Consider the following 12,598-nt stretch of genomic DNA (forward strand, 5'->3'; position numbering starts at 1 on the left):
CTGAGGGCCCAGAGCTGGACACAGCACTCAAGGTGCAGCCTCGGCAGTGCCCATACAGGGGCAGAATGAGCTCCCTGCTCCTGCTGGCCACACCATTCCTGATCCAGGCCAGGATGCCATTGGCCTTCCTGGCCACCAGGGCACACTGCTGGCTCATATTCAACCGGCTGTCATCAGCACCCCCAGGACCCTTTCTGCCTGAGCACTGTCCAGACACACTGTCCCCAGCTTGGAACGTTGTAGGGGATTTTTGTGGCCCAAATATGGAACTCAGCACTTGGACTGATTAAACTTCATGCTGCTGGACTCTGCCCATCCATCCCACTGATCTAAGTCTCTCTGCAGAGCCCTCCTTCCTTCCAATAGATCAACACAAGCTCCCGGCTTAGTGTCCTCTGCAAATTTACTGATGAAGGACTCAATGCCCTCATCCATGTCGTCTATGAAAATATGAAACAGAACTGGTCCCAGTACAGCCCTGAGGGACAGCACTGTTGCCTGGCTGCCAGCTGGATGCGGCACAATTCACCACCACTCTCTGGCCTGGCCATGCAGCCAGTTCTGAGCCCAGCACAGAGTGCTCCTGTCCCAGCCATGGCTGCAGCTTCTCCAGGAGTGTGCTGTGGGAGACAGTGCCAAAGGCCTTGCTGGAGCCCAGACACACAACACCCACAGCCTTCCTGCATGCACCAGGCAGTCACCTGTTCACAGAAGGAGCCCAGGTTGGTCAGCCATGACCCACCCTTGGTAAAGCCCTGCTGGCTGGGTCTGATAGCCTGGCAATGCTGGGAGTGCTGTGTGATAGCACTCAGTGTGAACTGCTCTGTGGAGAGCATTATTAATAATTGGTTAGCTGAGAAAGGCCACACTGATATAATGCCACTGGTTAAACTGAAGGAGAAAAGTCAGCAGTCAGCAAGCTAAAAGGAAGAGTCAGCAGCGACCTTGCTGCAACATGAGGATAGGGAGTTGAGATTAGTCCTGAATATATCCTAAGAATATGTAGAAAGTATCAAAAGTAGAACCATAGGAATGTAGAAGTAGGCATAGGTGCTGATATGTAAGCTGACCAATCCTGAGCTCAACTTTTGCAATATGTATGAAGCTCATTATTAACTGTATTTAACCCGCCGTACTGATCAATAAAATTGAGCCTGTGATGATCAAAATGATGTCCTGGTTCCCTTCCGTCGACAAATGGTGGAGAATGCGGGCATAACCGAATCTCTGCCCTTTTTCTCGGATTAAAAGAAAAAGGGATTACGCCACGGTCCGGAAGTTGGGTTTGGGTCCCAGCAGCCGGGACGGTGCCGGAATTTGAAGCACCCTTAAGGTTCACAACTGTGACTTAAGCCAATACGTGTCCGCCGGAGCCTGGAGAGCTGCAACAGCGCGCGCTGATTAATAGGTATGGATAGGCAAGCGGCATATGATTTATTTACCGCCTATTTAGAGCGGCGTGGGATAAAAGGGATAGATTTAAAAAAGGAGTTACCAGGGTTATTAGCTTATGGCCATTCTAAGGGTATCTTTTCTAATCCTCATACAGTTCATGAGTTATCAGAGTGGAGAAAGTTTGGGGAAATATTGTGGGATACAGTACTAGACGATGATAAGTCAGCAAAGAAATTCGGGAAGTTATGGCGGGTGGTGTATAACACGTTACTTCAGCAGGTCTCTGAGAGAAAGGCAGCAGAAAGGGCAACAGAAGCTCATAAGAGGAATATAGGGTATGGTCGTGAAGATGATCCCCTGGCACCTTCTGTAACTAAGGTACTTATGCCTAAGAGTCCCCAGCAAAGTGGTGTGGAGGATTTCTTTATAGGCGCAGTGGAACCGTCTGCACCTTTCCTGTCAGAGGGGGAGGGCGAGTCGGATGGTGGGGGTAAGAGCAAGCCAGCTTTGCCTCCGCCGCCAGCCTTGCCTCCGCCGCTACCCCTCAGTGAGCCGGCTCCGGTTACGGCTTCGGTGGGGGGGTCACCTCCCCCGCCCGAGCCGGCTCCAGCGGGGGGGCGGATTGCCCCCCGCAGGCTGGCTCCGTGTGAGCCGGCTCCGGTTTCACTGCCAGCTCCAGAGGGGGGGCCCCTGCTTCCCCCGCGCGAACCAGCCTCTGCCTCACTGCCCCCCCCCGCGCGAAACCTCGGTGTCTGCACCGAAGCGCCAGCAGCATAGCACCCTTAAAGAGCCAGATCCCATCCCAGGGGCACACCGTGATCCATGGGGGGAGATGGCTAAACAGAGGAGGGAAGCTTGGGCTGCTTTGGCGAAAGAAGTAATGCAAATGGGGGATGGTGAGGCGGTGGAAATAGCTTCTAGTCTTGCATGTCCAGTTACATACACACCACAGTATGATGCACAGGGGAACCTTACGCATAATATAGCAGAATATACTCCCTTAGATTGGAAGCTGTTAACTCAGCTACGTTCTACGGTTAGTCAGTTTGGAGTAAAAAGTGAACCTGTTAAGCAAATGTTAGATTATCTTTTTAATACTCAGGTTTTGTCCTAATGATTTAAGAGGAATAGTTCGGTTGATATTTACTCATCATCAGCAGTTATTGTTTAATGCACATGACCCATTACATGGAGTAACAGTAAAGGAGCTGATGGGCTTAGAGGCATTTTTACGTACAGAGGTACAGATGATATCGGGAGAAGATAAACTTACAGAGTCTATGTGGTTAGTGCGTGCTGCAATAGACATGGTTAAAGAGCCAGGAGGGTTACCGGCTTATATGGGTATTAAGCAAGGAAGGGAAGAATCATTTGGAAATTTTATCGATAGAACAGCTACTGCTATAGATCGGGCTGGTGTTGCAGGGCGCTATTGAAGCAGTGTGCTTTGCAAAATAGCAACCCAGCAACCCAAAGAGTGTTAGCTACTTTAGGGGCAAATTGGACTATTGAAGAAGCATTAGAGTGAATGGCATTAATGCCAACAGCTTCACAGGCATTTATAGCAGAAGCCTTAAAGGAATTAGGATTAGGGTTGCAAAAGCAAGCAGAGTCTACTCAGAATCAGGTGTTAGCTGCTCTTGCTCCTCTCCGAAGTGGCTCACTGGCTTTCACACAAGGAGGTTCAAAACCATTCATCAAGTGTTACCGATGCGGCAATGAGGGACAGACACGAGTTACTGCCGTGACATCGGAGACACCAGCTGCTGCCGTGACATCGCTGCTACCTCCTGTCTGCAACCCGCAACAACACGAAGCTTCAGCTTGGACTTATCAGCAGCAGTAGACGTCACACTAATGACGAACCGGCCTGAGAGGATACCCACTGGAATAAAGGGTCCTCTTATACTGAATGGACAAACATGTGGAGCATTATTGCTGGGACGTTCCTCTATAACTATGTTGGGATTATTTGTTTTGCCTGTTGTTATCGATGCGGACTTTACAGGAGAAATACAAATTATGGCTTACACCCTTTATCCTCCGATTAAAATTACAAAAGGACAACGCATTGCACAATTGGTACCACTGTCACAAATGACATCAGGAATACAATCATTTACTGGGCAAACACGTGATGAAAAAGGTTTTGGCTCTACTGGTGTTACACTTTTAACTGTGGATTTACAAAATAGACCATAACAAAAGGTTGAAATTACCTATGGGCATCAAAGCATAACCCTTTATGGATTATTGGATACAGGAGCAGATACTAGCATCATTTCTCCAGAAGCATGGCCACAACATTGGCCTCTATTTCCTTCATCAAACATGCTCACAGGAGTGGGAGGATTTACATTGGCAAGCAGGTCGCCGTCTTTGTCTGTGTGCATTGAGAATCAACAAATATCTGCTGTGTTTTCAATTGTTCAACTGCCTCCTACAGTTTCCTGTTTAATTGGAAGGGACATTTTAACACAATTGGGAGTGGTGTTAACTAATCAGCACCCTTTGGGGTAATTGCCATTGCTTGGACTTTCCCCATTCCACTCACCTGGAAAACGGATACACCGGTGATGGTTAAGCAATGGCCATTAAAAGGGGAGAGTCTTATGCATGCCCATGAATTGGTACAGGAACAATATACAAAAGGGCACCTACGACTGTCCACAAGCCCTTGGAATACACCTATTTTTGTAATCAAAAAGAAATCAGGGAAATATCGTTTGATACATGATTTGAGGGCTGTAAATGACCAAATGGAACCTATGGGGGCCTTACAGCCTGGTCTTCCAAATCCAGCTATGATTCCAGAACACTGGCCACTTTTAATTATTGACCTAAAGGATTGTTTTTTCACTATTGGCCTGCATCCTGATGACATGAAGAGATTTGCTTTTACTTTACCAGCAATAAATCGTGGGGAACCAGATAAAAGATTTGAATGGACATCTCTTCCGCAGGGCATGCGCAACTCTCCCACTTTATGTCAGCTTTATGTTGATGCAGCATTACAGCCACTGCGTTGTAAATGGCCAGCAACTATAATATATCATTACATGGACGATATTTTGTTTGCACAGCAACAGCCATTCTCCTCTTTACAGATTAACACCATTAAAAATACTCTTGCTGCATATTCACTTGTTATTGCTGCAGAGAAAATTCAGACTACAAAGCCCTGGAAATATTTGGGATGGACTTTGACGGATCAAATAGTGATACCACAAAAATTGGAATTACAATTGGACATTAAAACTCTACATGATGCACAGAAGTTGCTGGGAGACTTACAGTGGCTGAAGCCTATTGTGGGAATACCAAATCACTTATTAGAAGCCCTACGGCCTTTGTTGAAAGGTGTGGACCCTACTACTGCTGTACACCTGACAAGGGAGCATCATCTTGCCTTGCAGCAAATTAGTAACTGTGTACAGCAAGGGTATGTGTCTCGTCGACAACTCGACCACCCCATTGACCTTACTATTTGGAATAGCCCTTGCCACTTGCTTGGTGCTCTCTCTCAGTTGCAAAAGAAAACGGGGGAGATACAGGTGTTGGAATGGTTGTCACCACCACTACAGCATAAGAAAACAATATCTTCAAAAATTGAACAATTGGCTGCATTAATCAAAAAGGGGCGTCTCAGAATTCTTGAAGTGGATGGTAGAGAACCTGCTACTATTAGATTGCCTATGGAAAAAGAAACCTTGGACTGGTACTTGATAAATTCAAAGAATTTACAAGAAGCATTATTGATGTCACCTGCTAAAGTAGAGACTAGTAAATTAGTGCCTAGAGTTTTGCAATGGATGACAGAATGGAACTGGATTACTCGACCTTTAAGAGAAGAAAACCCCATAGAAGGAGCTATTACAGTTTTTAAAGATGCAGGAAAGAAATCAAGGCGTGCTGCTGTTACCTGGCAAGAAAAAGGACAATGGAAGCATCAACTCCTCACAGCAGACCCTGCAGATAGCTTACAAACTTTGGAATTGTTAGCAGTAGTATGGGCGGTGTCCAACTTACAGGAGCCTTTAAATGTGGTCACAGACTCTATGTATGTTGCAGGAGTAGTCAAACGAATAGAGGAAGCAGCAATTAAGGAAGTGAATAATAAACGATTGTATGAGTTACTGATACAGTTAAGGAAAGCTTTACGGGAAAGAGCAAACGGTACCCTTAAGCAGTATATTGAAAAACATCAAGATTTGACAGATCCACAAGCATGTTTGGCTAAGGTTTTGTATGTGATTAATCATTTATGCATTTTTGGGGAAGATGATACCCCCCCTGCAATGAAACATCATCCGAGGTCAGGACAGGAAAATACTAAGGAAACAGAGGTCTGGGTTAAGTATAAGAACCCGAGTACAGGATTATGGGAAAAACCTGCAAAAGTATTATATTGGGGTCGGGGGTATCTTTGTGTTTCCTCACCTACAGGGCCTTTCTGGGTGCCTGCTAAGTGGACTAAACCTGTTTTTGATGCAGCCTCTGGTGGATCGCCTTACGGAGGAGGACAAAGAGCGACTGGGGAAGAAACTGCTTCTACTCCTACAACCACTACTGTTTCAATTGAAGGGGTACTCGGAAGCGGTGGACAGAGCACTGACACGTCACTACCGGACGGCCCAGGAGTTGATTGGTTTCATTGACTCATTATCAACTTTTCATTTAACAGATCCAGCGAAACTACATTGCCTTGACTGTCACAATTCACATTGTGCTGCCTGGATAGCTCTACGTTGTGGGGGTTGTAAAAGAACTTTTTGGATAGAACAATCATTATTACGAGATTTGTGGTGTCATACTTGTGAACACGAGCATACGTGGGGAAAAAGCTGGCAAGATGAATTAAGGAGACAAACGGGGCAAAACGCATATATAGCTTTAAATCTTTATGAGTCTCCTGAACAGAAGGTTCTTGCTTATTATCGATGGGAAATACAATGTATTGTAAATAGAATTAAGGTTCAAAGTAAATCACGTATAGTTTCTATAAGGTGTAGGAAATTAGTGCCTTTAACACAGCATTCAGTTGTAGGACCCTTCCAAGGGGATCCTGATAGAGCATTAGATTGCTGCATTGACAAGTTGAAAAAATTAAGTTTGAAAGTGGCAGGACCAGTGAAATTAGGAGCAGCAAGATTGAATACAGATAAGAAAAAGAAGGCAAAAAAGGGAACGGTCTCATTTGAATAGGGGTATCAGTGATTGCTAATTAATTTTCTATGATTAGAACAATTTTACTGTTGTGGGACCCTCGGGAGGATATAGTTGTTGAGGAGGATAACGAACAAGAACGATGATTACGAAATAAGATACACCTTGTGTTAAAGAAAGACCTTGAGCTGTTAGCCTCATATAGTAAAAAGGCTGAAGAGGCTTTGCGATCACCACCATTGAATTGGTTGCTTTGGGTTGAAGATACACAATTTTATACTGGTCCTTACTTACATTCGCTTCCTTGTTATGTTTGCAAAAAGGATAAAGATAAATGCTATGCATGGGTAGCTTTGCATTGTGCAGATTGTAATCAGGTTTATTGGTATTCACAGAAGTCATTGGGATATTTATGGTGTACATCTTGTTTTGGAAAGTGGATTCGAAATCATATCTGGGTTAGAGCTCTTGAACAAAGTACTGGCCTGCCAGGACGGACAGGATTACAGCTCTTTGAGAGTGCAGAACAAGTGGTTATAGCATATCTTAGGTGGAAGTTACAGGAAAACCTTAGAATATTTGAAATTACTAAAGCCTCACGCATCATAGCAGCTCGCTGCAAAGCTGATTTGCCTTCAAACTTACCTCGTGCTATACTTGTGAGCAAGGATGCTGATTTAGAATTAGATCAGTATATTCAAGAATTGACTCAGCCTTACAATAGACAATCTAGCAAACCAGGGAAAAGACAGCGAAGAAAGAAAAGACAACGTAAGCAGAAGGAAGAAAAGGAGAAGCAAAGTAAGCGGAAAGAAAAATGAGGTTTGTTTTTGTAATACTGCTCAATGCTGTAGCAAGTGAAGCAGTAGGAGTAACACACTTTAGTCAACCAAGGGAAAATTTATGGGTAACACTTGCTAATCAAACTAACCAATCATCACTTTGTCTTAGTCTTGGAGGAGTCACTAACCCATTTCAAACATGCCTGGTGGGACTTCCGGTGTGGTCTCCTGGAGAATTTTGCAGTTTGATAAACAATCAAACCTTATGCATGTCTAACATGTCAAACATCACATTGCCGGTGCAACAAGGGTATACTGCAGGTCAGAGTGATGGCTATCGTCAATGCTTACTAATCCAATCACTTAACACCTCTTTGCATTCTCCTCCTGAAGAATTGGATCTTTTTGGAAGTACAAATGCCAGTATATCTAACACTACAGCTGGTGGATGGTTTAGCTTCAAACTTCCGGGTGCTCAGAATTTAAACCAACCTAAAGAAACATGGGCCACCCTAGATTCATCCCTGAATGTGAGCGAATTCTCTCCACAGCATTACAGTCAATGTAACGGCACAAATATCACAGCACCAATGAAATTACCCACAGGAATATTTTTGATTTGTGGAGACAGGGCATGGAATGGTATACCAGCTAAACCACAGGGTGGACCCTGTTTTTTGGGAAAATTGTCACTGTTTCATCCTAATGTGTCCTTGCTAATGCAGCTGAGTCAAAATTCAAACAGGAGAAAACGTAGCATACATGACTTAGACTGCAGCAAGATAGGAGATCCACGGTTTTGGGGCACATTCAAACAGGTGGTGGTTTCAACTATCTTACCAGGAGGATCTGCCAATAAAGCCATGAATTTAGCAAAACAATTAGGATGCTGGGCAAGGGATGAGCTGAACAAGACATCACAAATTCTAGACATGTTAACTGCAGATGTGCAAAGTGTTAACCATGCTGTTTTGCAAAATAGAGCTGCTGTAGATGTTTTGCTCTTAGCACAAGGGCATGGATGTGAAGAGTTCGAGGGAATGTGTTGCATGAATCTGTCTGATCATTCAGTGTCCATTCACACTAAGATAAAAGAATTACAACAGGGACTTCACAAACTTAAGGAAGAAGACGGTTTAGGAATTGACGAATGGCTTAAAGGCCTGGGACTCGGACCGTGGCTGAGGAACCTTGTGATCTATGCTATAGGACTGCTGGGTGTAATTTTACTGTTTTTGCTTATTTTGCCTTGTATCTTTAACTGTATTCAAAACATGGTCAGCCGTACAATAGCAAAAACATGGCAAACTAATCTCCTTGCACAAGAAGAAAACGGGGGAAACGTGGAGAGCATTATTAATAATTGGTTAGCTGAGAAAGGCCACACTGATATAATGCCACTGGTTAAACTGAAGGAGAAAAGTCAGCAGTCAGCAAGCTAAAAGGAAGAGTCAGCAGCGACCTTGCTGCAACATGAGGATAGGGAGTTGAGATTAGTCCTGAATATATCCTAAGAATATGTAGAAAGTATCAAAAGTAGAACCATAGGAATGTAGAAGTAGGCATAGGTGCTGATATGTAAGCTGACCAATCCTGAGCTCAACTTTTGCAATATGTATGAAGCTCATTATTAACTGTATTTAACCCGCCGTACTGATCAATAAAATTGAGCCTGTGATGATCAAAATGATGTCCTGGTTCCCTTCCGTCGACACTGCTCCATTATCTCACCGGCTACTGAGGCCAGGCTGACTGGCCTGGAATTACCAGGATCCTCCTTCCTACCTTTTTTGTACATGGGTGTCACACTGGCCAGTGTCCAATCATCTGGAACCTCACAGTGAGCCACAACTCCTGATACATGATGGAGAGAGGCTTGGCAAGCTCATCTGCCAGCTCCCTCATCACCCTGACGTGGATCCCATCTGGACCCAGGGATTTATAAATATCCAAGTGTCCCAACAGTTCTCTGCTCACACACAGAGCAGGAAGGAAAAGCACCAACCTTGTGCCCTTAGGACACCTTGAAAGTGCCCTACAAGCAGGGCTGGGCCAGTGGTTGAGGCAGGGAGAGCACCACACGAGCCCCAAGGGCCCTTTGGTTCACTTACAACAGCCCCAAACACCATCCTTGTTCTGGCTTCAGCACAGTTTTGTTACAGTCCTGATCATACTTTAATAGCTTAGGATTAAAAAAGTCTCAAAAGTTGTCAGGGATATGAAAATCAGCAGGGAGAGCACAAGAAATGTGTTTTATTTTGTGGTAGCAAACAGTGTTTTGTAGCTGCAAAGTGCAGAAGCTATTGCAAAAAAAATTAGCTGTACTGAGTTGTGCTAAAGCAGAGATCTGCTAGTAAAGACACTGTGAAAAGAATCCAGTGCTTGAGGAAACCACTGAATTCATTGTTTTACAGAAAAAATAAAGCCAGACAAGGCAATTGGGATAATCTACTTCAGTTTTCCAAAGAATACTCTGACTTCAACCCTTCTCCCCTCAACAGAATATTCAGAAGCAGTTCCACAAGGATACTTAGGTGTTTAAATCTTATTCTAATTAAAGCTCTTAGACTACACAGGCACTTAAAATAAAGAAAAAACAACAACAATATTGCAATCACCCTAATTTTTAAAGATTTGTTTCCAAGCATGTTCACTAAATCCCAAACATCTTCTGGAAGTGATTCAGCTTTAAACAAGAGACAGAAAACATTATTCCCTTTTGACTACTTCCTTTAGCCCTGAAATATCTACTGAATAATGCTTTAGGCACTGTTTGGGAACAAATTCAAAAGACCCCAAGGAATGAGATGTGCAGAGTTGATACTTATCTGACCTCTTCATCTATTTCAGAGCAAAGTTTCACTTGAAACTTGTGGAAGTGTATCTGAAACATGAAGAGATTTTGATCAATGTATTTCTAAAAAAAGTAACAGTGAAACTGTACTTAACAGTTACAGGTAGGAAACTGTGAGACTGCTCATGAAAACTAAAACTTGACAATATATAAAAATCTAAAGAAGGTGCATGGCAAATATTCCAATCGTACCTGAATCAGTGATTTCGCCACGGCTCGACACATCCAATGGCAGCTTAAAGTCATCATCTGCGCATCTCTTAAAACCCTGCACAAATTTAAAAATTAGTTTCTTATGGGTAGATTTGCAAAGAAATAATTATAAAATCCAGGAAAAAAATCCCTACAGTTGATGTGAAAATAGAATTTGTCATTAATAAAACAGCTGCCTACAATTTTCAAAGCCCAAGGTATTGGTAATGGCTTTGAAACTCACTTCTTACTTCCCAGTGGTTGATCAAACTGTTGGTGTCCTGCAGTTTGATTTACAGACTGTGGCCAAAGGGGAGCTTTCAATGCAGGGAACTCAGCAGCTCCTGCCTGTGTGGGCACTGCTGCATAGCAAAGGACTCAAGGAGACAAATTACTTTTTTGAAGACCAGTAGTTGATATTTCTTTTTTGCTTTACTTCCAAGGGCACTTCTAAACCATATCTGATTATGTTTCAGCATGAAAATAGCCTTTTACAAGGTTTTGAAGTCACAGAAGTTCATCCTGTAAACCGCTAACTCATCTGCTCTCAGAATATCCCATTTGAATCTCAACATATTTCATAAGGAGCTTCAACATGAAAAAATAACTAGTTGAATTCCCATAATTCAGTGTGGGGACAGAACATTTTCACTGCACACCTGATCTTGTGAGACCAAGACACCAACACCAGTGCGAGCATCTGAGTGGAGCTGTGGGAATCCATAAAATCAGAGGGGTTTGGGAAAGCTGCAAAAGGCAGCCTCAGAGACAGCAGAACTGTGATTAGAGCCAGGCAGCAGCCATGAGATTGGTCAGCAGAAAAATTATGTAAAAAGTAGAAAAGTAAGGACAAATAGAACAATGGTCTGTGTATTAATGCTTGGCTAGAATAACTAATAACACCCTAAGTTACAGAAAAGTTTATCTAGCGAGATATTAGGAAGTTCTAAGCTTTATAATAGAGCTCTGTGCATTGTGTTTTAGGGCTTACAAGCAGGTATTTTATTCAAAATAAGCAAGCATTGTTTTAACCAAAGGTACGTGTGCTTATAGTGGTTGGTTAGAACTACTATCAATCTGCTTTTGCTTTATGTGATTGGTCAAAAAACTTTTAAAGTAAGTCGTAACATTAAGTTCCTTGTCTGCTGCCTGGGATGTGAGCTGCTGGCATCTTCCCATTGTCATAACCATGTAATGAGACTGATGCTGGAAAATAAAACAGCTCAAGGCAGTTCCTCAGCAGTTCCATCCCATTGGTGATTTGTACACAGACCCTGGCTGGCGATAGAACCCTGCTCGCCCTCGGGGCTGAATTACCCACATCAAACACGGACTTACAGCACAGAGCGGATGCTCGAGAAGATGATTCCCTTCAGTTCTGACAGAAAACAACAACAAAAGTCTTTGAAATTCAAACCGAAGATGTCTGTGCATACGCCACTCTAGGCATATGCACAGAAATTAGTCCAGTGCAGGAGCCGTCCCGGCCCACGCAGGGGCAGGTGTGTGTGTGCTCCAGCTCTGCTGGGGCAAGGGGCAGGTGTGTGTGTGCTCCAGCCCGGGGCAAGGGGCAAGTGTGTGTGTGCTCCAGCTCGGGGCAAGGGGCAGGTGTGTGTGTGCTCCAGCTCGGGGCAAGGGGCAGGTGTGTGTGTGCTCCAGCTCGGGGCTGTGCCAGGGCAAGGGGCAGGTGTGTGTGTGCTCCAGCCCGGGGCAAGGGGCAAGTGTGTGTGTGCTCCAGCTCGGGGCTGTGCCAGGGCACTCCCCGGGCCCAGCACTGTCCCCGTGTCCCCAGGGAAGGGCCCCTGCGCTTTCCCCCCCGTCCCCTCCTCAGCCGCGGCCTCCAGAGCAGCACAGCCCGAGGGGGCGGCGGGGGGTTGTGGTATGGGCCGCCCTCAGCGGCCACGCGGCCGAGCGCTCACCTGGGATCTACCCGCAGACACCTGCCCAGCGCTCAGGCGCGGCGGCATGAACAATTTAAAGCGGTTTTCCTTCTCCATGGCTCCGATAAAAGGGCGGGCGGGGCGGCCCCAGCTCCCGGCGGCCGCTGAGGGCGGGCACGAAGGGCGGGAAGCGGCAGCGGCCCCTCAGCGCGGGAGAGCTCTGAGGGGAAGGGGGGGTCCCGCCTGTGCAGGGAATAACTGGGGGAGCCCAGTCCTCCTGTGGGAAAAATGCGTATTTTATGATTGGCTTTTCGCAAATATTAATCCAA

The 12,598-nt window shown here is 44.9% G+C and overlaps 1 pseudogene; it reads right to left on the reverse strand.

Moving 5' to 3' along the window:
- LOC131094633 (synaptonemal complex protein 1-like) overlaps positions 1 to 12,386 on the reverse strand; it is a 38,672-nt pseudogene extending 26,286 nt beyond the window's left edge.
- Positions 12,387 to 12,598: the final 212 nt, after the last annotated feature.

The sequence above is a fragment of the Melospiza georgiana genome, chromosome 30 (assembly GCF_028018845.1).
Source record: "Melospiza georgiana isolate bMelGeo1 chromosome 30, bMelGeo1.pri, whole genome shotgun sequence".
NCBI classification, from domain to species: domain Eukaryota; kingdom Metazoa; phylum Chordata; class Aves; order Passeriformes; family Passerellidae; genus Melospiza; species Melospiza georgiana.